The 25,803-nt window shown below is 49.2% G+C and overlaps 17 non-coding genes and 1 pseudogene across 17 annotated transcripts; 10 read left to right on the top strand and 8 right to left on the bottom strand.

Annotated features, from left to right (window-relative positions):
• Positions 1-407: 407 nt before the first annotated feature.
• Positions 408-568, bottom strand: LOC138012017 (U1 spliceosomal RNA). Its single transcript, XR_011124912.1, has one exon. It is a non-coding gene; the product is annotated as a U1 spliceosomal RNA (small nuclear RNA).
• Positions 569-761: 193 nt separating this feature from the next.
• LOC138012095 (U2 spliceosomal RNA) lies at positions 762-950 on the bottom strand. Its single transcript, XR_011124976.1, has one exon. It is a non-coding gene; the product is annotated as a U2 spliceosomal RNA (small nuclear RNA).
• Positions 951-1,219: 269 nt separating this feature from the next.
• On the top strand, positions 1,220-1,338 carry LOC138012040 (5S ribosomal RNA). Its single transcript, XR_011124930.1, has one exon. It is a non-coding gene; the product is annotated as a 5S ribosomal RNA (ribosomal RNA).
• A 982-nt stretch (positions 1,339-2,320) lies between these two features.
• On the bottom strand, positions 2,321-2,484 carry LOC138011938 (U1 spliceosomal RNA). The gene has a single exon (XR_011124839.1). It is a non-coding gene; the product is annotated as a U1 spliceosomal RNA (small nuclear RNA).
• Positions 2,485-2,681: 197 nt separating this feature from the next.
• LOC138012077 (U2 spliceosomal RNA) lies at positions 2,682-2,873 on the bottom strand. The gene has a single exon (XR_011124964.1). It is a non-coding gene; the product is annotated as a U2 spliceosomal RNA (small nuclear RNA).
• A 1,658-nt stretch (positions 2,874-4,531) lies between these two features.
• Positions 4,532-4,719, bottom strand: LOC138012115 (U2 spliceosomal RNA). The gene has a single exon (XR_011124986.1). It is a non-coding gene; the product is annotated as a U2 spliceosomal RNA (small nuclear RNA).
• A 265-nt stretch (positions 4,720-4,984) lies between these two features.
• LOC138012028 (5S ribosomal RNA) lies at positions 4,985-5,103 on the top strand. Its single transcript, XR_011124919.1, has one exon. It is a non-coding gene; the product is annotated as a 5S ribosomal RNA (ribosomal RNA).
• Positions 5,104-11,377: 6,274 nt separating this feature from the next.
• On the top strand, positions 11,378-11,558 carry LOC138012096 (U2 spliceosomal RNA; annotated as a pseudogene).
• A 194-nt stretch (positions 11,559-11,752) lies between these two features.
• Positions 11,753-11,916, top strand: LOC138011978 (U1 spliceosomal RNA). Its single transcript, XR_011124876.1, has one exon. It is a non-coding gene; the product is annotated as a U1 spliceosomal RNA (small nuclear RNA).
• A 974-nt stretch (positions 11,917-12,890) lies between these two features.
• On the bottom strand, positions 12,891-13,009 carry LOC138012016 (5S ribosomal RNA). Its single transcript, XR_011124911.1, has one exon. It is a non-coding gene; the product is annotated as a 5S ribosomal RNA (ribosomal RNA).
• A 268-nt stretch (positions 13,010-13,277) lies between these two features.
• LOC138012056 (U2 spliceosomal RNA) lies at positions 13,278-13,469 on the top strand. Its single transcript, XR_011124945.1, has one exon. It is a non-coding gene; the product is annotated as a U2 spliceosomal RNA (small nuclear RNA).
• Positions 13,470-19,107: 5,638 nt separating this feature from the next.
• On the top strand, positions 19,108-19,298 carry LOC138012138 (U2 spliceosomal RNA). Its single transcript, XR_011125002.1, has one exon. It is a non-coding gene; the product is annotated as a U2 spliceosomal RNA (small nuclear RNA).
• Positions 19,299-19,492: 194 nt separating this feature from the next.
• LOC138011937 (U1 spliceosomal RNA) lies at positions 19,493-19,656 on the top strand. Its single transcript, XR_011124838.1, has one exon. It is a non-coding gene; the product is annotated as a U1 spliceosomal RNA (small nuclear RNA).
• A 976-nt stretch (positions 19,657-20,632) lies between these two features.
• Positions 20,633-20,751, bottom strand: LOC138012004 (5S ribosomal RNA). Its single transcript, XR_011124901.1, has one exon. It is a non-coding gene; the product is annotated as a 5S ribosomal RNA (ribosomal RNA).
• Positions 20,752-21,019: 268 nt separating this feature from the next.
• LOC138012074 (U2 spliceosomal RNA) lies at positions 21,020-21,209 on the top strand. Its single transcript, XR_011124962.1, has one exon. It is a non-coding gene; the product is annotated as a U2 spliceosomal RNA (small nuclear RNA).
• A 193-nt stretch (positions 21,210-21,402) lies between these two features.
• Positions 21,403-21,569, top strand: LOC138012008 (U1 spliceosomal RNA). The gene has a single exon (XR_011124904.1). It is a non-coding gene; the product is annotated as a U1 spliceosomal RNA (small nuclear RNA).
• Positions 21,570-22,556: 987 nt separating this feature from the next.
• Positions 22,557-22,675, bottom strand: LOC138011993 (5S ribosomal RNA). Its single transcript, XR_011124890.1, has one exon. It is a non-coding gene; the product is annotated as a 5S ribosomal RNA (ribosomal RNA).
• Positions 22,676-22,943: 268 nt separating this feature from the next.
• LOC138012055 (U2 spliceosomal RNA) lies at positions 22,944-23,135 on the top strand. The gene has a single exon (XR_011124944.1). It is a non-coding gene; the product is annotated as a U2 spliceosomal RNA (small nuclear RNA).
• The last annotated feature ends 2,668 nt before the right edge of the window (positions 23,136-25,803 follow it).

Below are 25,803 nucleotides of genomic sequence, written 5' to 3'. Positions count from 1 at the left end.
TCCTCAGTTACTCCATGCAAAACGGGCTCTCCACAACGCAACATAACACAAACGCAAAGAAATCTATCGCATGGAGCAGTACACGGTGACCCACTCTCGTTTTCGATTACACCATGATGCACGAGGCGGGCTGACCCGGGCATTACCTTGACTCGACAGTTATCGATGGAAATCGATGCGACTGAAAATAACGTCCTCTCGCTCTCTCTAAGGCCAAGAATGAAAGAAATAATTGCACAGTTTTGCAGATGCATAAGTACGGAAACATTCACCTACAATTTCAGCAATGGAATTCACAAATCCAACTCACCTTCCTTAGTCCTTACACCGCCACGCATCTCCTTCCCTGCCCTGCCTGAAACGTTACCAACAAACCTTCCCATTAGACTTTGATCCCGGGTTTGGTGCGGGGACTAGCGCGAACTATCCCCACTAAGAAATTATACGCTCGAGGTACCCACATTTGGGGTAATCGCAAGGGTCAACACAATCGAAGTGGCAATGAAAGAGCCTCATCTTGAGAGGACTCAGCCTCCCTGATACGAGTCCTCCCGCGTCAGGTAAGTATGCCTTTTCAACCTCTCCCGAAACGCAAAAACGCAACTTGTCTGCCATACCATGTGGTAATGGGGGGTCAGTGCTCCTCGTCCTGTCGTCTTCGTGCTGTCCACTCGCTGCTATGCTACCTAGAGAAAAGAGAAGAGAATGTGAAGGTTGGTTGCTTGCTTCATTTGTTGGGCGACCACTTGTTCGGGAACCCAGAGGGAACGGGCCATCGGACGTAGTTTAGGGTACCGAGGCAACCCGTTCCGGGACGAGGCAAGCCTCTTTTCCACGGCCCAGTTCCAAAAATCAGTTTAATATATGAGCTGCTCGATGAGCAGCGTAATCAGATATTCTGATAAGAACCGATACTACACTTGATCTTAGCCAAAAGGCCGAGAAGCGATGCCCGTAAATGCTCACAGCGGACAAGGTGCTCCCAGTCTCATGGCCACGAGATATGGTGGTCCGATTACAATCCGTGCCAAGGAAGGAATGCCCAAAGCCAACCTGAAAGCGAGGCGCACACAACGATCGCCCTTGTACAGTGGGCAGCAGGACCAGCATTGCATGGCACTTGCGTTGACGGCAAGAGGACAAATGCACATTGTGCTTGCTCTGACCTCGTTTTTTTATTTTTCCTTATAACAAAGTTAATTTTCACGGCGAATTACTTGTCTACGACCATACCACAGGGAAAACACCGGTTCTCGTCCGATCACCGAAGTTAAGCCCTGTCGGGCGGGGTTAGTACTTGGATGGGAGACCGCCTGGGAATACCCCGTGTTGTAGGCTTCCCTTTTTCCTTCTGTACACTTGATTATCTCAAAAAATCTCAGTTTCCTTTAATGAAAGAACATTCCAAACCAGGTTTTTTTTGAACACAACATGCCAACGATATGTCAAAGATGAGACATACAACAAAAACAAAATAGTTCACACGAGAAAGTGGAACTTGTATTCCCAAGGGAGCGCGTGCGCGCGAGATCTTATCAATCCAACGTTTATGACATGAAACGTATCTTTTCGTGTGAGCAAAGAACAGGATACGACAAGTAAAAAATGCATGCACTGTTATGCATTAGATGGAAGTTAACCTAGCCCGGATGATATGCATACAACGAAGGCTACAACACTACAACATTGATCCTGCGAAAACGTGACTTACGTGACGTAGCGCACTTTCAAAGTCTTACTGTTCCCTGCTCAACACGGACAGTACGTATTCAAAGGGCCGATAAGACACTATCCTGACCATGAAAGATTTACTTTTTATGATAACAATCCAATTAACTGATAACATAGAGAAACCACAAAGTGTTGGCCACAGAAATGTAACGCCAACTGATCTGGCGGGTCCTCAGTTACTCAATGCAAAACGGGCTCTCCAGAACGCAAACATAACACAACGCAAAAGAAATCTATCGCGATGGAGCAGTACAAACACACATCCACTTACGTTTTCGAAACGATGCACGAGGATAAGAGCTCGACCCGCTGGCATTTTCTTGTCTCACTCGTCTATCGATGGAAATCGATGCGGCTGAAATAAACACGTCCTCTCTCGCTCTCTCTACGGCCAAGAATGAAAGAAATAAAATCACAGTTTTGCAGTGCACCAAGTACGGAACATTCACCTACAATTTCAGCAGTGGAATTCACAAATACAACTCACCTTCCTTAGTCCTTACACCGCCACCGCATCTCCTTCCCTGCCCTGCCTGAAACGTTACCAACAAACCTTCCCATTAGCCAACTTTGCCACCGGGGTTTGGTGCGGGGACTAGCGCGAACGCAGGTCCCCACTACCAGAAATTATACGCTCGAGTTACCCACATTTGGGGTAATCGCAAGGGTCAACCCAATCGAAGTGCAATGAAAGAGCCTCACCTTGAGAGGACTGCCTCCCTGATCACAGTGCCTCCCGCGTCAGGTAAGTATGCCTTTTCAACCTCTCCGGAACCGCAAAACGCAACTTGTCTGCGCATACCATGTGGTAATGGGGGTCACGTGCTCCTCGTCCTGTCGTGTCGTGCTGTCCACTCGCTGCTATGCTACCTAGAAAAGAGAGAAGAGAATGTGAGGTTGGTTTTGCTTGGTCATTTGTTCTGCTTTCACTTGATTATTTCTTCCCCAGAGGGAAGTGGGCCACGCTCGGAGGTAGTGCTATACCGAGGCAACCCGTGGCCGGGACGAGGCAAGCCTCTTTTCCACGGCCCAGTTCCAAAAATCAGTTTAATATATGAGCTGCTCGATGAGCAGCGTATCAGATATTAAGCTGATAAGAACAGATACTTTTTTTGATCTTAGCCAAAAGGCCGAGAATTTATGCCCGTAAAAGCTCCAGCGGACAGGTGCTCCCAGTCTCATGGCACGAAAAATGGTGGTCCGATTACAATCCGTGCCAAGGAAAAATGCCCAAAGCCAACCTGAAAGCGAGGCGCACACAACGAACATGGGCAGCAGGACCTAAATGGCACTTGCGTTGACGGCAAGAGGACAAATGCACATTGTGCTTGCTCTGACCTCGTTTTTATTTCGGCTTATAACAAAGGGCGGACCACTCAGAATTACTTGTCGGACGAGCATTCACAGGGAAAACACCGGTTCTCGTCCGATCACGAAGTTAAGCCCTGTCTAGCGGGGTTAGTACTTGGATGGGAGACCGCTGGGAATACCCCGTGTTGTAGGCTTCCCTTTTTCCTTCTGTACACTTGATTATCTCAAAAAAACAGTTTCCTTTAAGGTAAACATTCCAAACCAGAATGAGGACGTATACCAAATATGTCAAAGATGAGACATACAACAACAAGTTCATTAAGGCGCTGTTGCGATGCGCGTGCGGCTAGATCCTCAAGTAGACATGAAAGTTACGTACAGCAGTAAAAAAAACGGGTGTCAACATCATTTTCGAAAACAGGTTGCAGTAGACGGTTATCAATAACGTTTAACAGCGTGTGAGCAAAGGCGGCGACAGTAAAACAGGATGCACTGTGTAGGTGGCAGGTACAGTGGACGGATGATATGCATACAACGAAACTTTAACGTCGGAACTGATCCTGTTGAAACACGGAACATACGTGACGTAGCACACTTCAAAGTCTTACTGTTCCCTGCTCAGGGGGAGGAGGAGGAGGAGGGCCGAGCAACAACCTCCTCATCATAGAGAAACATCAACTGGTTATGTCACTGCTACATTTTTCATAAATAGAGAAACCAGGGCCTCCTCGGTATGATGAAAATATCTGACGGGTATCTCAACGCAAAAGAAAATCATCGTGGACGGACGCAACAGTACTCCAAGCCTGCAACATACTCACGAGGAAAATGCTCTATCGCCGGGGTTGACGACAACACCGGCACAGGAAATCGAGAGCGGACAGGAAGAGGGACGATGGCCAGCTTGGCGACAGATGGTACAATACACGGGTTTGTCGAGCATACCAAACCGACAATCACCTACAATTGCAGATCTTCACAAAGAGTATACGGAATATCGTCCTTCAAAAGCCAACTCGAACCACACGCGCACCGCGGTTGGAATTCCATACAACTACAGAGCCTTACACCGCCAAAATTAGGGAAAAGGTACCCGGCCTTCCCAGACTTTGCCATCGGGGTTAAGTGCGGGGACTAGCGCGAAACAGGTCGTCACTACCAGAAATTATACGCTCGAGTTACCCACAGGTTGGGGTAATCGCACGGGCAGACCCAATCGAAGTGCAATGAAAACACTCACCTTGAGAGGACTGTAAACCCTGATCACAGTGCAATCAACGCGTCACAAGTACACAGTCTTCAACCTCTCAGCCGAACACGCCAAAACGCAAAAACTGCGCATACCGTGGTAATGGGAGCTTTCACTGCTCCCTCAACTGTCGTTTCGTGCTGTCCACTCGCTGCTAACACACCTGAAAAGAGAAGAGAATGTGAAGGTTGGTTGCTTGGTCTTTGGAAAGCTTGCAAGACGATTACTTTCTTGGACAGAGGGAAGTGGGCCACGCTCGGAGGTAGTGCTATACCAGGCAACCCGTGGCCGGGACGAGGCAGCCTCTTTTAGGCCCAGGACCAAAAAAAATTTAATATAAAGCTGCTCGATGAGTCAGCGTATCAGATATTAAGCTAACTAAGAACGTCGGCTACACTTGATCTTAGCCAAAAAGGCCGAGAAGGATGCCCGTAAATGCTCACAGCGGACAAGGTGCTCCCAGTCTCATGGCCACGAGATATGGTGGTCCGATTACAATCCGTGCCAAGGAAGGAATGCCCAAAGCCAACCTGAAAGCGAGGCGCACACAACGATCGCCCTTGTACAGTGGGCAGCAGGACCAGCATTGCATGGCACTTGCGTTGACGGCAAGAGGACAAATGCACATTGTGCTTGCTCTGACCTCGTTTTTATTTCCCTTATAACAAAGTTAATTTTCACGGCGAATTACTTGTCTACGACCATACCACAGGGAAAACACCGGTTCTCGTCCGATCACCGAAGTTAAGCCCTGTCGGGCGGGGTTAGTACTTGGATGGGAGACCGCCTGGGAATACCCCGTGTTGTAGGCTTCCCTTTTTCCTTCTGTACACTTGATTATCTCAAAAAATCTCAGTTTCCTTTAATGAAAGAACATTCCAAACCAGGTTTTTTGAACACAACATGCCAACGATATGTCAAAGATGAGACATACAACAAAAACAAAATAGTTCACACGAGAAAGTGGAACTTGTATTCCAAGGGAGCGCGTGCGCGCGAGATCTTATCAATCCAACGTTTATGACATGAAACGTATCTTTTCGTGTGAGCAAAGAACAGGATACGACAAGTAAAAAATGCATGCACTGTTATGCATTAGATGGAAGTTAACCTAGCCCGGATGTGATATGCATACAACGAAGGCTACAACACTACAACATTGATCCTGCGAAAACGTGACTTACGTGACGTAGCGCACTTCAAAGTCTTACTGTTCCCTGCTCACACGGACAGTACGTATTCAAAGGGCCGATAAGACACTATCCTGACCATGAAAGATTTACTTTTTATGAAAAAAATCCAATAAACTGATAACTTAGAGAAACCACAAAGTGTTGGCCACAGAAATGTAACGCCAAATGATCTGGCGGGTCCTCAGTTACTCAATGCAAAACGGGCTCTCCAGAACGCAACATAACACAACGCAAAAGAAATCTATCGCGATGGAGCAGTACAAACACACATACACTTACTTTTTAGAAACGATGCACGAGGATAATAGCTCGACGCGCTGGCATTTTCTTGTCTCACTCGTCTATCGATGGAAATCGATGCGGCTGAAATAAACACGTCCTCTCGCTCTCTCTACGGCCAAGAATGAAAGAAATAAAATCACAGTTTTGCAGTGCTGTACCAATTGGCCTTAGTGGGAGCTACACTTCGTGGACCTCTTCGTCTGCGCCCCCCAACACTTATGGAAGAAGACTCAACTGCTGCTGTTGCTGACCCTGAAGATGCTAGTACTGCTGAGGTTATCCCCCCCACAATTGTGAGTATGGATGCTGCCGACGCAGATATGAAATGCTGATGCTGATGCTGATGCTGGCGCTGGCCAATGCCACTGTTGAAGTTCCTGAAGTTCCTGATGGTGAAGAAGCCTTCACGCCCGAGCTCTTCTCGCCATTGGAGTCTGAAGTTGTTGTCTCCACAAGCTCTGGCCTAACATGGGCCCAAATTGGTGTATTTTCTTTTCTTCTCCTCGTGAGATTTGGTCCCACTCTCCAGAAACACCTGTGGAGTGGCTCTTAAGAAGGGATTCTCCGTGTTTTGTTAAGTTGGACTTCTCTCTTCCAACAGCCAAAAAAGATCTTGGGCGAGTTTCTGATGAAGCTGGCGTTGATATGCGACTCCATGTGTGTCCATTCCAGTCATTGGCGCTTCTTAACACGCAAAATTGGCCGTCCGTCACCTTTAGATCAGTTGCGGCAAAAGAAGCAGCGCTCCGTAGTTCCCCCACACTCGGATATCGAGGGGGTCACGTGTTCTTATCGGTGATCAGGCAGAAATGCTGTGAACCTTGGTCAAGCTTTACGAAGCTCCGGTGGAACTCCCGGACTCCTGTTCTGATTGGCCGTTTATCCACCTATGGCACTGTTCTTTCTTTTCGTAGGGATCGTTCTGGCGATAGTTTGTTCAATGGGAAACCGTACTGCCCGGATGCGTCTCAGCAAGCCCATCCCTTCCTCTGTTCGAGTAGTGGGCGAATTTGTTCGGATCTGGTACCCGGGACAGCCACAGACCTGCAGGCGATGCGGGGCCCTTGGCACTTCGCGGCCGTCTGTCGGTCTGTGCGCTGCGCCAACTGCGAAGAGCCTGGCCACTTGTCAAGATCCTGTCCGTTGTGACCCTATGTGTTCCATTTGTATGAAGCCTGATCATTCAACAGCTGCGTGCCCGTTCCTTTATCCACAGTGCTGATGTAGACCCGTCATCTTCTGGTCCTCGTACGCGTCCTCGTGAGTCTCCCGAGCCCTCTTCCTAATGCTGCTGTTGCCTCTCGTCCGCCTGCTCCAGCTCCGGTTCCTGCTGCTCAGCACTCCTCCAGTCAGTAAACCTCCCCAGGTGCAGAGACGCCCCCTAGCTCCGAAGCCCCCCGATGCGGCTCATAAGGAATCTAGTGATGCAAGTGATGAATCTAGTAGTGAGGAGTCTGGTTCTGAGTCTGTTTCTGGGTCCTCTCCTCAACAAGGAAAAGGCTGGGATGATCAAGTTGAACGTGAATCTAAAGGATCTGGTAGGACAAGTAGTCATGTTGGCCGCCGTGATCGGGAGCGAGAGCGAGAGCGGGAGCGGGAGCGGAGAGCGGGAGCGGGAACGGGAACGGGAACGGGAACGGGAACGGGAACGGGAACGGGAACGTGAGTGACCGTGACCGGGGACCGTGACCGTGACCGGGACCGTGACCGTGACCGTGACCGTGACCGTGACCGGAACGTGACGTGACCGTGACCGTGACCGTGACCGTGACCGTGACCGTGACCGTGACCGTGACCGTGACCGTGACCGTGACCGTGAACGTGAACGTGAACGTGAACGTGACCGTGATCGTGAGTACCGTCGCGGGCGTGGCCGTTCCCGCAGCCACGACCGTCATCGATCTAGAACTCGATTGCGCGGGGATCATACTTACAGCGAGTCTGAAGGGTGGACCACGGTTGGTAAACGCCACCATTAGTACCAATGCTAAAGCTCCTTTCTTGAACGTCCGTGGGCTTGTATCACCCACTAAGAGTGACCTGATCCTAAACGAATTATCTCGCCTAAGTTGCGATTTGATCCTATTACAGGAGACTCATGTTTCAAAACAAACGTCAAGCTGATGCTTTTTCTCGTAAATGGCCCGGTAAATGTTTTGGTCCTTCGGGACGGGCAGGTCGGCTGGTGTAGCCCTGCTCACCCCTCCGAATTTTCCAGGAACCATCTCTCGCTTTATTTTTGATTCAGATGGTAGAGTCTTAAGTGCATTGGTACTTTTGGGGCAGCAGCGGATTAATGTCATTAATATTTACGCTCCAAACACCGTTACCGGACGCAAGCACTTTTTCCAAAATCTGCATTCCTTTTTTCTATCCCCTATTCGGATAGTGGCCGGTGATTTTAATTGTATCGATAATCCTCTCGACCGTCTTGTCCTAGTTGATGATTCTCTTCCTGATAAGTCAGTCCTTAAATCCTTCATTTCAGACTGTTCTCTTGTTGATATTTGGCGCAGACGGAACCCTCGTGGTGTTTCCTTCACTTGGGCCAATACCGGCTATTCTCAAGCTTCGCGCCTCGATCGCTTTTTGATTTCTCGTTCCCTTGTTCCGCACGTTCGAACCTCCGATGTAATGCCGTGTGTTTTTTCGGACCACGATTTTGTTCGTCTATTTTTGTCTCTCGACAATTTTTCTTGTCCCCGTAGCGGTGTTTGGCGGTTTAATACAAGTTTCTTGTCCGATGAGTCTTTTAAGAGCAAAATGTCTGCGTTTATTGCTTCCTTTAAGGAGCGTGTCTCGACTTCGATTCCCTTGGTGCTTGGTGGGAGGCTTTAAAACTTGGCATTCGTAGGTTTTGTATCGAGTTTTGCGTTAATAAACAAAGGCAGATTAATAGTGAACGCAGTTCTTTGACCAAGCGCTTGATCCACGCAAAGAACTCTCTGGCCTCTGGTGGCTCCCAGGCCGCTTCTGAGGTCAGGGATCTTGAAAGCGCCCTCTCTTCCCTGGTTTCCCAGGAAGCGGAGGGCGCAAAAAATTCGTTCACGTGCCAAGTGGGTTGAAGAAGGAGAACGGCCCGACTAGATATTTTTTCCGCCTCGAGAAAAAACGTGCTGAAAAGAACTCCATGGACTGCCTTCTGGATGCCAATGGCGTCGAGAAGACGTCCCAACACGATTTGGAATTAGTCCTTGTAGATTTCTATAAGTCATTGTTTGCCAAGGATACCTTGGATCTTTCTGTTCAAATGGATTTAATTAATGACCTAGACCTTTCTCTGTCGAATGCTGAACGAGAGAGCTGTGAGGGGGAGTTGACAAAAGACGAGCTTTTTTCGGCTGTTAGCGGTCTTCAAACCGGCAAGTCCCCAGGGTCTGATGGTCTCCCAACCGAATTTTATGTTGCTTTCTGGGGGGATCTTGGTGATGCCCTTGCTCGTGTTTTGAATGAGGGCTTTCATCGGGGTTCCCTCATTGACTCTCAGCGAGAGGGCCTCTTGCGTCTGATACACAAGAAAGACGATAAGCGCATGCCGAAAAACTGGCGCCCCATCTCTTTGCTAAATACCGATTATAAAATCGCTTCTAAGGCTATTACCGAGCGTCTCAAGCCTGTAATGTGTTCTATTGTTCATCGCGATCAGTCGTGCTCTGTAGTTGGGAGATCTATCTTCTCTAATCTCCTTCTGATTCGTGACACCCTCGACATGATTAGTAAAACTAACGAATCTGGAATACTTGTGACCTTAGACCAAGAAAAGGCCTTTGACCGTGTCGACCACGCCTTTCTCATGCGCGTTTGTCTAAGTTCGGTTTTGGTCCCTCTTTTTGTCAATGGGTGAGTCTCTTTTATAACAATGTCTTTTCGCGCATTATTTGTAACGGGTCTCTTTCCGCCCCTGTTTTTTTGGGAAGGGGTGTTAGGCAGGGTGTCCCCTCTCCCCCCTTTTATACGTGCTGGTTTCTGAAATCCTGTCTACCCAAATTCGAAAATGTCCGGACATTGTTGGCTTTCTTCTCCCTGGTGCGGCTGGCTTACAATTTAAGATTTCTCAGTACGCTGACGATGCAACTTGCTTTTTGAAATCGGAAAGTTCCCTATGTCACCTTTTGCGAGTGGTTCGCAGGTTTGAAATAGCTTCGGGAGCAAAACTTAACACGACTAAGACCGAGGCTATGTGGCTTGGGAGGTGGAGGGCGAACGGTGCCTCCCCCTTTGGTTTAAAGTGGGTCTCTAAAATTAGGATATTGGGTGTTTTCTTTTCTAACGGTCTGGTTTCTGTCGAGTCAGACAACTGGAAACCTAAGCTAGATAAGCTCGAAAATGTTATCAATTTGTGGAGACAAAGGGAACTTTCTTTTGTTGGCCGCACAATGATTATTAATGTCCTCGGGGCGAGTAGGTTTGGCACGTTGCCAAAATCCTCGCACCTCCGCGATGGGTGTGTGGACCGCTACAAACGTCTTGTTTGGCCTTTCATTTGGAAAGGCAAAATGGAGAACGTGAGTCGACAGCGCTGCTGTGCACCTTTGTCTTCTGGCGGCCTTGGTGTCGTCGACTTTCAGACCAAGTGTGCCAGCCTGCGTCTGTCCTGTTTTTTAAGTCTTCGAGATGACTTCGGTTCTGATAAATGGCATTTTTTGGCCCGCTTATTTCTTGGGAATTGTCTTTTTAAGTTTGATCCTCGCTTCTCTTTCGCGAGCAATTCCGTCCCTTCTTCTTCGGATCCCTCCCTGTGTTACCGTCAGTGTCTTGCTTTGTTTCAGTCTCTGTTTGAGCGTCATGGGTCTGTGCCTGATGATTATCTTGTAAGAACATTTATTCCTTGTTGTCTGTATTTCCGTCCCCTGCTCCAACATGCGCTAGTTTTTGGGGAGCCGTTGTTGGCCGCCCCATAATCCGGTGGGTGTCCGTGTGGCCGAAAGTCTCGTCTTAAGTTTATCGAGAATTATAAATGCGATGTTCTCTGGCTCCTTTTACATAATGCAGTTCGGGTGCGATATAACCTCAAGGTTTGGGGTTATATTGCCTCCGACCGTTGTGCTGTTTGTTCTCGTATTGAATCCCCTTGTCATTGTTTTGTTGCATGTCGTAGGGTCGTTCATGTCTGGAATTTCTTTACGCCCTTTCTCTCTCGTCTCCTTGGTTCTCCCTTTGTGCTGTCCTTTTCTTCTGTTTTGTTTCCCTTGTCCCCTATTTCGTCGTCCGCGGGGCACCGTCTGTCTAGTTATCTCATTGCGACTATCGTTTACTTCGTTTGGCTGGCGCGTAACCTTGCGACTTTTCGAAACAGCTCTCTTGGCTCACGTTCTATTATTAACATGATTATTAAAGATATTAAGTTGCGTATCTTAGGCGAACCTGTCTCTAGAGTTAAAGATTTTTTGGTCGACCGGTAGTGTAATCTGTTCTGTTGATTGTAACGGTCGTCCTATTTTTCACTTTTAGTTCTTTTTGTTCATTAGATAGTTCAGGTAGGCAATTGCACCTTGCACCTTGCTTTGAGATGGACTCTGTTTACCTTTTTGCACCGACGCACTGTAATTATTAGCCGCTCTAGTACCTTCTTGTAATCAGTCTTTTTACCTGGGCCCTTAGGCCCTTGTAAATAAAATTTTATCAAAAGAAAAAAAAATCTGTTCTTATCAGCTTAATATCTGATACGCTGCTCATCGAGCAGCTCATATATTAAACTGATTTTTGGAACTGGGCCGTGGAAAAGAGGCTTGCCTCGTCCCGGCCACGGGTTGCCTCGGTATAGCACTACCTCCGAGCGTGGCCCACTTCCCTCTGGGGAAGAAATAATCAAGTGAAAGCAGAACAAATGACCAAGCAACCAACCTTCACATTCTCTTCTCTTTTCTAGGTAGCATAGCAGCGAGTGGACAGCACGACACGACAGGACGAGGAGCACGTGACCCCCATTACCACATGGTATGCGCAGACAAGTTGCGTTTTGCGGTTCCGGAGAGGTTGAAAAGGCATACTTACCTGACGCGGGAGGCACTGTGATCAGGGAGGCAGTCCTCTCAAGGTGAGGCTCTTTCATTGCACTTCGATTGGGTTGACCCTTGCGATTACCCCAAATGTGGGTAACTCGAGCGTATAATTTCTGGTAGTGGGGACCTGCGTTCGCGCTAGTCCCGCACCAAACCCGGTGGCAAAGTTGGCTAATGGGAAGGTTTGTTGGTAACGTTTCAGGCAGGGCAGGGAAGGAGATGCGGTGGCGGTGTAAGGACTAAGGAAGGTGAGTTGTATTTGTGAATTCCACTGCTGAAATTGTAGGTGAATGTTCCGTACTTGGTGCACTGCAAAACTGTGATTTTATTTCTTTCATTCTTGGCCGTAGAGAGAGCGAGAGGACGTGTTTATTTCAGCCGCATCGATTTCCATCGATAGACGAGTGAGACAAGAAAATGCCAGCGGGTCGAGCTCTTATCCTCGTGCATCGTTTCGAAAACGTAAGTGGATGTGTGTTTGTACTGCTCCATCGCGATAGATTTCTTTTGCGTTGTGTTATGTTGCGTTCTGGAGAGCCCGTTTTGCATTGAGTAACTGAGGACCCGCCAGATCAGTTGGCGTTACATTTCTGTGGCCAACACTTTGTGGTTTCTCTATGTTATCAGTTAATTGGATTGTTATCATAAAAAGTAAATCTTTCATGGTCAGGATAGTGTCTTATCGGCCCTTTGAATACGTACTGTCCGTGTTGAGCAGGGAACAGTAAGACTTTGAAGTGCGCTACGTCACGTAAGTCACGTTTTCGCAGGATCAATGTTGTAGTGTTGTAGCCTTCGTTGTATGCATATCATCCGGGCTAGGTTAACTTCCATCTAATGCATAACAGTGCATGCATTTTTTACTTGTCGTATCCTGTTCTTTGCTCACACGAAAAGATACGTTTCATGTCATAAACGTTGGATTGATAAGATCTCGCGCGCACGCGCTCCCTTGGGAATACAAGTTCCACTTTCTCGTGTGAACTATTTTGTTTTTGTTGTATGTCTCATCTTTGACATATCGTTGGCATGTTGTGTTCAAAAAACCTGGTTTGGAATGTTCTTTCATTAAAGGAAACTGAGATTTTTTGAGATAATCAAGTGTACAGAAGGAAAAAGGGAAGCCTACAACACGGGGTATTCCCAGGCGGTCTCCCATCCAAGTACTAACCCCGCCCGACAGGGCTTAACTTCGGTGATCGGACGAGAACCGGTGTTTTCCCTGTGGTATGGTCGTAGACAAGTAATTCGCCGTGAAAATTAACTTTGTTATAAGGGAAAATAAAAACGAGGTCAGAGCAAGCACAATGTGCATTTGTCCTCTTGCCGTCAACGCAAGTGCCATGCAATGCTGGTCCTGCTGCCCACTGTACAAGGGCGATCGTTGTGTGCGCCTCGCTTTCAGGTTGGCTTTGGGCATTCCTTCCTTGGCACGGATTGTAATCGGACCACCATATCTCGTGGCCATGAGACTGGGAGCACCTTGTCCGCTGTGAGCATTTACGGGCATCGGCTTCTCGGCCTTTTGGCTAAGATCAAGTGTAGTATCTGTTCTTATCAGCTTAATATCTGATACGCTGCTCATCGAGCAGCTCATATATTAAACTGATTTTTGGAACTGGGCCGTGGAAAAGAGGCTTGCCTCGTCCCGGCCACGGGTTGCCTCGGTATAGCACTACCTCCGAGCGTGGCCCACTTCCCTCTGGGGAAGAAATAATCAAGTGAAAGCAGAACAAATGACCAAGCAACCAACCTTCACATTTCTCTTCTCTTTTCTAGGTAGCATAGCAGCGAGTGGACAGCACGACACGACAGGACGAGGAGCACGTGACCCCCATTACCACATGGTATGCGCAGACAAGTTGCGTTTTTGCGGTTCCGGAGAGGTTGAAAAGGCATACTTACCTGACGCGGGTTTTTATTATCTGCCAGGTTCGTGCCTTTCCTTGTGGTACGCGTAAGTTCCGTATTGGAATTGGAGTGTGGGGACAAGCGTTTTTGGGATTTGTGGTAAGATTTTTGATTCCTGAGTTTTACTGGTGACCCTCCTGGGGACTTATGCTTGGCGTCCTGCCATAACCCAGGGTAGCCAGTCTTTCTGTTCCCTTCCTGGGAGCTTTGCTTTCCGGGGGGACTGTTTTTTCTCTTTTTCCCTTTTCATCATGCCTCTTGCGGCCTTTAAGAGGACAGTAGTCCTCGACCTTTCCGATGTTCCAACCTCTGTTCCCAGGGCGGAACTTGTTACAGCCATCAAGGGAAAGTTCACCCCCTTTGTGATTGACAGTATTCAGTTTGTTCCCGTAAAACTGGTTCAGATTACTTTCGCTGACCCAAAATGTAAAAATATTGTTGAAGGTTATGATTTTGTCACTTTAGCTGGTGCTAAGTGCAAAGTCATGTATGCTGGGCCTCGAGCTCAAAATGTTATGTTGTATCACTATCCCTTTGAGGAGAGTGATGATCGCCTCCGGCCCTACTTTTCCTCGTACGGGAAGGTGGAGACGATAAGGCACCAGCATTACCCGGGTGACCCTGCAATCTGCACTGGAGCCCGTATCATCAAAATGGTTCGTTCTGGCCGGATCCCTCGTAATCTGGACATTGCTGGATATAAATGTAAGGTGTGGTATGTGGGTCAGCCGGCCGAATGTGATATCTGTCGTGGGGAACACCTCACCAAAAACTGTGACTTGCGCGGGAAGTGCCGCAGGTGTCGGGAGCCTGGTCACATGGCCAGGGATTGCCCAACCCCCCCAATGCCTGGGGGAACCCACCATCTTCGCCTGCGACCCCCGCCCATCCGTCCGCTTCACTTGTTGTTGGTGCCACTCCCCCGGAGTCGCTGCCTCCCCTCCTGGATGTCAGTTCTGGTCCTGAGGACCTTCCCACTTCTCCTGCAAGCTCTGACCATGAGGACTCTGGGGACGAGGGGGTAACCCTTCGTCCTCCTGCCCCCACGCAACCTGGTATTTCAAGTTGGGGTTCCCACACCGACCTCAGGGACAATGAGTTATCCCCCCTGGTACTCCACCCATGGCCTCTCCTGCCACCAGTAAATGTTAAGGAGGGTGCGGCCCTCCCTAAAACGGTAATGGTGGGTCCTCGACGCGCGTGCAGGTGGCTGCCTCCCCCGCCGCTGCGTCTGATGGTTTGGCTGCGCCACAGAGTAATACAATGTTAACACTAGTAGTAACGTAGTTGGTGTAATGGACAATACTACTATAGTTAATGGAAAAGAAATGGAAATGGATAATAGTAATAATGTAGTTACTGGAAAAGAAATGACAAATAATGCTGTAGTTAATGGAAAAGAAATGGAAATGGATAATAGTAATAATGGAAAAGAAATGGATACGAATGATAATGAACTAGTTAATGAGACTGAATACAGTCAAAGTATATTTAGTGACGATGACCCTTTAACGGGCATCAATGTAACCCCTGTAAATACCCCACAGGTTCTATCTCTGTCTCCCGTAATGGTTAACGAGGTCGAGCTGACTGATTCACCAGTCACTAAGCGTGGACTTTCGGATGTTGAGGCTTCCTCTGATGATCAGGTCAAGTCTAAGAAGAAAGCGAAGAAACCTCTTCCTGGTTCTGCGGTCCCCGGCCGCTCGAAGTCTGGAAAGGGCAGGGAGTCTGGGAGGGCTGTTCATTCTGGCCTTCCCTCCTTGGCTCCCCCTGCCCCGGTTCGGAGCCGTCGCTCCTAGTTGTGCTGTCTCTCTCTTTCTTCTCAGTTATGGCTCTCTCTATCCTCTCCTTAAACACCAATGGTCTCAGGGACTCGTCCAAGCGCGCTGGTGTTCTGCACTGGTTACGTTCCTTTCCTCAGGTCCCTGACATTGTCTGCCTACAAGAGGGCCCACTGCTCTTCAGACAGTGAATGTCAGTCTGGTTTCGTTCATCTGGTTTTAATGCAGTTGCTTCTGTTGGCTCTGCACACTCTTGTGGTTGCATCATTTTATTCCGCCCCACGGTCACCCTTACGAGCTCTTGGTGTGACACCGCTGGGCGTGTTGTTTTTTGCCACTTTACCCATTCTGGGCACCCGTTTCGTATCTGCTGTCTCTACGCCCCCAATCGCAACCCAGCCCGTGACGACTTCCTGGACGACGTCTCGTCTTGGGTTGATCCCACCTATCCGACCTTCCTTGCCGGGGACTTTAACACTGTGTTCGACCGCGCCCTCGATCGTCGGGGCTCCAATGTCTCTGACACTTCCCGCGAAAGTACTGCTACCTTAAAACGTCTTTTTGACTCCTGCTGTTGTCTGGACATTTGGAGGCACCTGCATCCTTCCGATTCTGCCTTCTCTTGGACTCGCTCAGACGGCCTTATGGCCTCCCGTATTGATCTCATTGGTGCCCCGTACTCCTGTTACCATCAGTCTTGACTTGCGATATTATTCCTTGTCCGTTTTCGGATCACTGTGGTGTGGTGCTTTCTTGTAGTGTCCCAGACATTGCTGCTCCTGGGACAGTTTCTGGAAGCTCAACATTTCTGTCCTCAATGATGAGGACTATATCCAGCATATCACTAATTTTTGGTCCGTTTGGAGGCAGTCCATGCTGTCCTTCCCGTCACTAGCTAAGTGGTGGGATAAGGGCAAGAGCCAAATCAAAGGCCTCACAATTAAATATTGCGCTGAGCGCTCGAAAGAAAACATCGCAGTGTCGAGACCTCCTTGGCCGACTAGCTGGGCATCTTAAGAACCGTGTTGATGCCGGTTTCACCTCCTGTGTTGAGCCGTACCATTCTACCCTGTCTGCCCTTGCTGCCCTAGACCTCGAGGCAGCTCGGGGAGCCCAAGTCCGTGCTCGGGCCAATGGGTTGAGGAAGGTGAAACCTCCTCGGCCTTTTTCTTCCGTCTGGAAAAGAAGCGTGCCGCCGACCGACTTATTTCAGCACTTCGATGCGATGATGGCACAGTGGTCTCGAGTTCAAAGGACCTATGCCAGGCTTTTGCTTCCTTTTATTCTAACTTGTTTAGTGCCGAGCCTACTGACGGGGACGTGGCTCTTTCCCTGCTCGACGCCCTCACCTCCACCTTGTCCGCCGACCAGGCTCAACAGTGTGATGGTCCTCTCCAGTCGGAGGAGTGTTATACTGCTTTATGTGGGATGGCTCGAGGCAAGACCCCGGGCTTGGATGGCCTCCCTATGGAGTTTTATGTCAAATTCTGGCCGGTGCTCGGACAGGACCTCGTGCTCGTCCTGAACTCATGTTATGAGGCTGGCACTCTCAGCCTCTCTCAGCGTCGAGGCATCATTTCTCTCATCTTTAAGACGGGTGACCGGCTGAACCCTCGTAACTGGCGGCCAATTTCCCTCCTTAGTGTGGACTACAAGCTCGCTGCCCGCGTCATCGCTGGGCGTCTCCTGAAGGTTATTCATGCCGTGGTGGCTGAGGATCAAACCTGTGGTGTCCCCGGTCGTTATATTGGTGAGAACGTCGCTTATCTCCGAGACATGGTCCATTACGCCACGCAATCCGGGTCTCCTTGTGCCATCCTCTCGCTCGACCAAGAAAAAGCGTTTGATCGCGTTGATTGGTCCTTTCTGCATGCCACCCTCTGCAGAATGGGTTTCCAAACCTCCTTTCTGCGCTGGATCCGCCTTTTCTATAATGCTGTTCAGAGTGCTGTCATTGTTAACGGTCATGTCTCAAACTTTTTCAGTCTCACACGGGGGGTGCGTCAAGGCTGCCCCCTCGCACCTTTGCTGTATGTTATGGTCGCTGAGGTCTTGGCCGCCAATATTCGAGCAAATCCCGCCATTACTGGACCTTTGCTGCCTGGACTGCCCTCACCGCTCTCTCCAATTTCCCAGTACGCGGATGACACATCGCTCATCTTGTCCTCCGATGCCTCCATTAGGGCTGTTTTTGACACCTACACAAGGTATGAGCTTGGTTCTGGATCCAAGCTCAACCTGACAAAGTCTCGCGGCTTGTGGCTGGGGTCTTGGGCTGGCCGAACTGACCCCCCTGTCCCTCTCGACTGGACATCTTCTAAGCTTAAAATCCTCGGAGTCTTCATTGGCCCGCATGACATTGATGAACTAATTGGCGGCCTCGGATAGAGGCTGTGGAACGCGTCCTCTCCTCCTGGCGTCAGCGCTCCTTGTCTTTTCATGGCAAGGCTTTGGTCATCAATTGCCTGGCCCTCGCCAGGGTTTGGTATGTGGCATCCCTGGTCCACATGCCCCCCTGGGTACTTAAAGAACTTAACTCCCTTGTTTTCTCATTCTTCTGGAAAACCAAGCGGGAGCTCGTTGCACGTGCTGTGGTCGTTCAGCCCACATCGCTGGGAGGTTTCTCGGTGGTGGACATTAAGCTCAAGGTTTGGTCGCTTCTGGGTCAGTGGGTCAAACGGTCTACTTTGTCCTCGTCAAGCTGGTCCTCCTTTGTGTCGTACTGGTTTCAATCGTGTTTTGCTGCCTCCTCTCTTGATGTTTTCTCCCGTCCCGCTGCCTTCGACAGGTCCCTGTTACCGCCATTTTACTCCTCTTTGCTTTTGGCCTGGGAGTCGCTTGGTGGCTCTTTTTCCCCCTCCCGGGGAACTTTGGTTTTCGCATCCTCTGACCCTCACGTTGTCGCCTCCGTGGCTTTTTTTCTCTGCCAAAGTCGGTTACCAGTTTCTTTTATCCTGTTCCTCTGTCACACCGCACTGTGTAGTTAAGTTCTTTCCCTCCTTTGGGGACCTTTACTGGTATGATACGTGGCGCCAGTTCCACTTCTTTGATTTTGACCGCTTTGTTGTTGATTTCTCCTGGAAGGTAGCTCATGGTGTGATTTACACTGCTGAGCGTCTTCTCTCTTTTGGTTTATCTGTCTCCTCCGCTTGTTTTTGTGGTCCTGTCGTCGAGTCACTGTCGCATTTGCTCTTTGTGTGTCCCCTTGCTCAAAGTGTTGTTGGTTGGCTACAGTCCCTCCTTTTTCATTTCTCGCCTATGTGTCCTGTGCTTGAGCGTCGCCATTTACTTTTTGGTTTCAATTCCACTGAGCTTCACGCAGTGCCCAAAGTCTTCAGTTACCTGTTGTGTGCCTGTAAGTTTCACATCTGGCTGGCCCGCAATGACTACCGCTTTCGTTCTGTCAACCTGGGGCCCTCGCCGTCATTGAGGGAGCAAAGGCCCGTGTCAAGTTCCACCTCCCCTTGCTCTTCAAGCGTTTTTCAACCCGGAGACGTCGACGTTATTTTGCCCGCCAGTGGGGGGCGGATGGAGTCATCGCCTCTATGTTTCCAACAAGCTCGTTTTTCGCTTCGGGCCACCTGCTTAATTCACCCTCTGTACCACCTGATTTGCTTAGTTTTATTTCGCCTCTGTCGCCTAATACTGGTGACCAATGCCTCAGGCGTTGGATGAGTCTGTCGACTGGTGACCTTTGGTCTGCCATTCACGCTGCTCATCGAGCAGCTCATATATTAAACTGATTTTTGGAACTGGGCCGTGGAAAAGAGGCTTGCCTCGTCCCGGCCACGGGTTGCCTCGGTATAGCACTACCTCCGAGCGTGGCCCACTTCCCTCTGGGGAAGAAATAATCAAGTGAAAGCAGAACAAATGACCAAGCAACCAACCTTCACATTCTCTTCTCTTTTCTAGGTAGCATAGCAGCGAGTGGACAGCACGACACGACAGGACGAGGAGCACGTGACCCCCATTACCACATGGTATGCGCAGACAAGTTGCGTTTTGCGGTTCCGGAGAGGTTGAAAAGGCATACTTACCTGACGCGGGAGGCACTGTGATCAGGGAGGCAGTCCTCTCAAGGTGAGGCTCTTTCATTGCACTTCGATTGGGTTGACCCTTGCGATTACCCCAAATGTGGGTAACTCGAGCGTATAATTTCTGGTAGTGGGGACCTGCGTTCGCGCTAGTCCCCGCACCAAACCCCGGTGGCAAAGTTGGCTAATGGGAAGGTTTGTTGGTAACGTTTCAGGCAGGGCAGGGAAGGAGATGCGGTGGCGGTGTAAGGACTAAGGAAGGTGAGTTGTATTTGTGAATTCCACTGCTGAAATTGTAGGTGAATGTTCCGTACTTGGTGCACTGCAAAACTGTGATTTTATTTCTTTCATTCTTGGCCGTAGAGAGAGCGAGAGGACGTGTTTATTTCAGCCGCATCGATTTCCATCGATAGACGAGTGAGACAAGAAAATGCCAGCGGGTCGAGCTCTTATCCTCGTGCATCGTTTCGAAAACGTAAGTGGATGTGTGTTTGTACTGCTCCATCGCGATAGATTTCTTTTGCGTGGTGTTATGTTGCGTTTCTGGAGAGCCCGTTTTGCATTGAGTAACTGAGGACCCGCCAGATCAGTTGGCGTTACATTTCTGTGGCCAACACTTTGTGGTTTCTCTATGTTATCAGTTAATTGGATTGTTATCATAAAAAGTAAATCTTTCATGGTCAGGATAGTGTCTTATCGGCCCTTTGAATACGTACTGTCCGTGTTGAGCAGGGAACAGTAAGACTTTGAAGTGCGCTACGTCACGTAAGTCACGTTTTCGCAGGATCAATGTTGTAGTGTTGTAGCCTTCGTTGTATGCATATCATCCGGGCTAGGTTAACTTCCATCTAATGCATAACAGTGCATGCATTTTTACTTGTCGTATCCTGTTCTTTGCTCACACGAAAAGATACGTTTCATGTCATAAACGTTGGATTGATAAGATCTCGCGCGCACGCGCTCCCTTGGGAATACAAGTTCCACTTTCTCGTGTGACCTATTTTGTTTTTGTTGTATGTCTCATCTTTGACATATCGTTGGCATGTTGTGTTCAAAAAACCTGGTTTGGAATGTTCTTTCATTAAAGGAAACTGAGATTTTTTGAGATAATCAAGTGTACAGAAGGAAAAAGGGAAGCCTACAACACGGGGTATTCCCAGGCGGTCTCCCATCCAAGTACTAACCCCGCCCGACAGGGCTTAACTTCGGTGATCGGACGAGAACCGGTGTTTTCCCTGTGGTATGGTCGTAGACAAGTAATTCGCCGTGAAAATTAACTTTGTTATAAGGGAAAATAAAAACGAGGTCAGAGCAAGCACAATGTGCATTTGTCCTCTTGCCGTCAACGCAAGTGCCATGCAATGCTGGTCCTGCTGCCCACTGTACAAGGGCGATCGTTGTGTGCGCCTCGCTTTCAGGTTGGCTTTGGGCATTCCTTCCTTGGCACGGATTGTAATCGGACCACCATATCTCGTGGCCATGAGACTGGGAGCACCTTGTCCGCTGTGAGCATTTACGGGCATCGGCTTCTCGGCCTTTTGGCTAAGATCAAGTGTAGTATCTGTTCTTATCAGCTTAATATCTGATGCTGCTCATCGAGCAGCTCATATATTAAACTGATTTTTGGAACTGGGCCGTGGAAAAGAGGCTTGCCTCGTCCCGGCCACGGGTTGCCTCGGTATAGCACTACCTCCGAGCGTGGCCCACTTCCCTCTGGGAAGAAATAATCAAGTGAAAGCAGAACAAATGACCAAGCAACCAACCTTCACATTCTCTTCTCTTTTCTAGGTAGCATAGCAGCGAGTGGACAGCACGACACGACAGGACGAGGAGCACGTGACCCCCATTACCACATGGTATGCGCAGACAAGTTGCGTTTTGCGGTTCCGGAGAGGTTGAAAAGGCATACTTACCTGACGCGGGAGGCACTGTGATCAGGGAGGCAGTCCTCTCAAGGTGAGGCTCTTTCATTGCACTTCGATTGGGTTGACCCTTGCGATTACCCCAAATGTGGGTAACTCGAGCGTATAATTTCTGGTCAGTGGGGACCTGCGTTTCGCCGCTAGTCCCCGCACCAAACCCCGGTGGCAAAGTTGGCTAATGGGAAGGTTTGTTGGTAACGTTTCAGGCAGGGCAGGGAAGGAGATGCGGTGGCGGTGTAAGGACTAAGGAAGGTGAGTTGTATTTGTGAATTCCACTGCTGAAATTGTAGGTGAATGTTCCGTACTTGGTGCACTGCAAAACTGTGATTTTATTTCTTTCATTCTTGGCCGTTAGATGAGAGCGAGAGGACGTGTTTATTTCAGCCGCATCGATTTCCATCGATCGACGAGTGAGACAAGAAAATGCCAGCGGGTCGAGCTCTTATCCTCGTGCATCGTTTCGAAAACGTAAGTGGATGTGTGTTTGTACTGCTCCATCGCGATAGATTTCTTTTGCGTTGTGTTATGTTGCGTTCTGGAGAGCCCGTTTTGCATTGAGTAACTGAGGACCCGCCAGATCAGTTGGCGTTACATTTCTGTGGCCAACAACTTTGTGGTTTCGCTATGTTATAGCAGTTAATCTAGGATTGTTATCATAAAAAGGTAAATCTTTCATGGGTTCAGCGATAGTGTCGTATCGGCCCTTTGAATACGTACTGTCCGTGTTGAGCAGGGAACAGTAAGACTTTGAAGTGCGCTACGTCACGTAAGTCACGTTTTCGCAGGATCAATGTTGTAGTGTTGTAGCCTTCGTTGTATGCATATCATCCGGGCTAGGTTAACTTCCATCTAATGCATAACAGTGCATGCATTTTTTACTTGTCGTATCCTGTTCTTTGCTCACACGAAAAGATACGTTTCATGTCATAAACGTTGGATTGATAAGATCTCGCGCGCACGCGCTCCCTTGGGAATACAAGTTCCACTTTCTCGTGTGAACTATTTTGTTTTTGTTGTATGTCTCATCTTTGACATATCGTTGGCATGTTGTGTTCAAAAAACCTGGTTTGGAATGTTCTTTCATTAAAGGAAACTGAGATTTTTTGAGATAATCAAGTGTACAGAAGGAAAAAGGGAAGCCTACAACACGGGGTATTCCCAGGCGGTCTCCCATCCAAGTACTAACCCCGCCCGACAGGGCTTAACTTCGGTGATCGGACGAGAACCGGTGTTTTCCCTGTGGTATGGTCGTAGACAAGTAATTCGCCGTGAAAATTAACTTTGTTATAAGGGAAAATAAAAACGAGGTCAGAGCAAGCACAATGTGCATTTGTCCTCTTGCCGTCAACGCAAGTGCCATGCAATGCTGGTCCTGCTGCCCACTGTACAAGGGCGATCGTTGTGTGCGCCTCGCTTTCAGGTTGGCTTTGGGCATTCCTTCCTTGGCACGGATTGTAATCGGACCACCATATCTCGTGGCCATGAGACTGGGAGCACCTTGTCCGCTGTGAGCATTTACGGGCATCGGCTTCTCGGCCTTTTGGCTAAGATCAAGTGTAGTATCTGTTCTTATCAGCTTAATATCTGATACGCTGCTCATCGAGCAGCTCATATATTAAACTGATTTTTGGAACTGGGCCGTGGAAAAGAGGCTTGCCTCGTCCCGGCCACGGGTTGCCTCGGTATAGCACTACCTCCGAGCGTGGCCCACTTCCCTCTGGGGAAGAAATAATCAAGTGAAAGCAGAACAAATGACCAAGCAACCAACCTTCACATTTCTCTTCTCTTTTCTAGGTAGCATAGCAGCGAGTGGACAGCACGACACGACAGGACGAGGAGCACGTGACCCCCATTACCACATGGTATGCGCAGACAAGTTGCGTTTTTGCGGTTCCGGAGAGGTTGAAAAGGCATACTTACCTGACGCGGGTTTTTATTATCTGCCAGGTTCGTGCCTTTCCTTGTGGTACGCGTAAGTTCCGTATTGGAATTGGAGTGTGGGGACAAGCGTTTTTGGGATTTGTGGTAAGATTTTTGATTCCTGAGTTTTACTGGTGACCCTCCTGGGGACTTATGCTTGGCGTCCTGCCATAACCCAGGGTAGCCAGTCTTTCTGTTCCCTTCCTGGGAGCTTTGCTTTCCGGGGGGACTGTTTTTTCTCTTTTTCCCTTTTCATCATGCCTCTTGCGGCCTTTAAGAGGACAGTAGTCCTCGACCTTTCCGATGTTCCAACCTCTGTTCCCAGGGCGGAACTTGTTACAGCCATCAAGGGAAAGTTCACCCCCTTTGTGATTGACAGTATTCAGTTTGTTCCCGTAAAACTGGTTCAGATTACTTTCGCTGACCCAAAATGTAAAAATATTGTTGAAGGTTATGATTTTGTCACTTTAGCTGGTGCTAAGTGCAAAGTCATGTATGCTGGGCCTCGAGCTCAAAATGTTATGTTGTATCACTATCCCTTTGAGGAGAGTGATGATCGCCTCCGGCCCTACTTTTCCTCGTACGGGAAGGTGGAGACGATAAGGCACCAGCATTACCCGGGTGACCCTGCAATCTGCACTGGAGCCCGTATCATCAAAATGGTTCGTTCTGGCCGGATCCCTCGTAATCTGGACATTGCTGGATATAAATGTAAGGTGTGGTATGTGGGTCAGCCGGCCGAATGTGATATCTGTCGTGGGGAACACCTCACCAAAAACTGTGACTTGCGCGGGAAGTGCCGCAGGTGTCGGGAGCCTGGTCACATGGCCAGGGATTGCCCAACCCCCCCAATGCCTGGGGGAACCCACCATCTTCGCCTGCGACCCCCGCCCATCCGTCCGCTTCACTTGTTGTTGGTGCCACTCCCCCGGAGTCGCTGCCTCCCCTCCTGGATGTCAGTTCTGGTCCTGAGGACCTTCCCACTTCTCCTGCAAGCTCTGACCATGAGGACTCTGGGGACGAGGGGGTAACCCTTCGTCCTCCTGCCCCCACGCAACCTGGTATTTCAAGTTGGGGTTCCCACACCGACCTCAGGGACAATGAGTTATCCCCCCTGGTACTCCACCCATGGCCTCTCCTGCCACCAGTAAATGTTAAGGAGGGTGCGGCCCTCCCTAAAACGGTAATGGTGGGTCCTCGACGCGCGTGCAGGTGGCTGCCTCCCCCGCCGCTGCGTCTGATGGTTTGGCTGCGCCACAGAGTAATACAATGTTAACACTAGTAGTAACGTAGTTGGTGTAATGGACAATACTACTATAGTTAATGGAAAAGAAATGGAAATGGATAATAGTAATAATGTAGTTACTGGAAAAGAAATGACAAATAATGCTGTAGTTAATGGAAAAGAAATGGAAATGGATAATAGTAATAATGGAAAAGAAATGGATACGAATGATAATGAACTAGTTAATGAGACTGAATACAGTCAAAGTATATTTAGTGACGATGACCCTTTAACGGGCATCAATGTAACCCCTGTAAATACCCCACAGGTTCTATCTCTGTCTCCCGTAATGGTTAACGAGGTCGAGCTGACTGATTCACCAGTCACTAAGCGTGGACTTTCGGATGTTGAGGCTTCCTCTGATGATCAGGTCAAGTCTAAGAAGAAAGCGAAGAAACCTCTTCCTGGTTCTGCGGTCCCCGGCCGCTCGAAGTCTGGAAAGGGCAGGGAGTCTGGGAGGGCTGTTCATTCTGGCCTTCCCTCCTTGGCTCCCCCTGCCCCGGTTCGGAGCCGTCGCTCCTAGTTGTGCTGTCTCTCTCTTTCTTCTCAGTTATGGCTCTCTCTATCCTCTCCTTAAACACCAATGGTCTCAGGGACTCGTCCAAGCGCGCTGGTGTTCTGCACTGGTTACGTTCCTTTCCTCAGGTCCCTGACATTGTCTGCCTACAAGAGGGCCCACTGCTCTTCAGACAGTGAATGTCAGTCTGGTTTCGTTCATCTGGTTTTAATGCAGTTGCTTCTGTTGGCTCTGCACACTCTTGTGGTTGCATCATTTTATTCCGCCCCACGGTCACCCTTACGAGCTCTTGGTGTGACACCGCTGGGCGTGTTGTTTTTTGCCACTTTACCCATTCTGGGCACCCGTTTCGTATCTGCTGTCTCTACGCCCCCAATCGCAACCCAGCCCGTGACGACTTCCTGGACGACGTCTCGTCTTGGGTTGATCCCACCTATCCGACCTTCCTTGCCGGGGACTTTAACACTGTGTTCGACCGCGCCCTCGATCGTCGGGGCTCCAATGTCTCTGACACTTCCCGCGAAAGTACTGCTACCTTAAAACGTCTTTTTGACTCCTGCTGTTGTCTGGACATTTGGAGGCACCTGCATCCTTCCGATTCTGCCTTCTCTTGGACTCGCTCAGACGGCCTTATGGCCTCCCGTATTGATCTCATTGGTGCC

This window comes from Montipora foliosa, chromosome 7 (assembly GCF_036669935.1).
Source record: "Montipora foliosa isolate CH-2021 chromosome 7, ASM3666993v2, whole genome shotgun sequence".
In the NCBI taxonomy this organism is placed as follows: domain Eukaryota; kingdom Metazoa; phylum Cnidaria; class Anthozoa; order Scleractinia; family Acroporidae; genus Montipora; species Montipora foliosa.
Note: the sequence above shows the minus strand (reverse complement) of the source record. Positions and strands in the feature narration are given on the sequence as shown.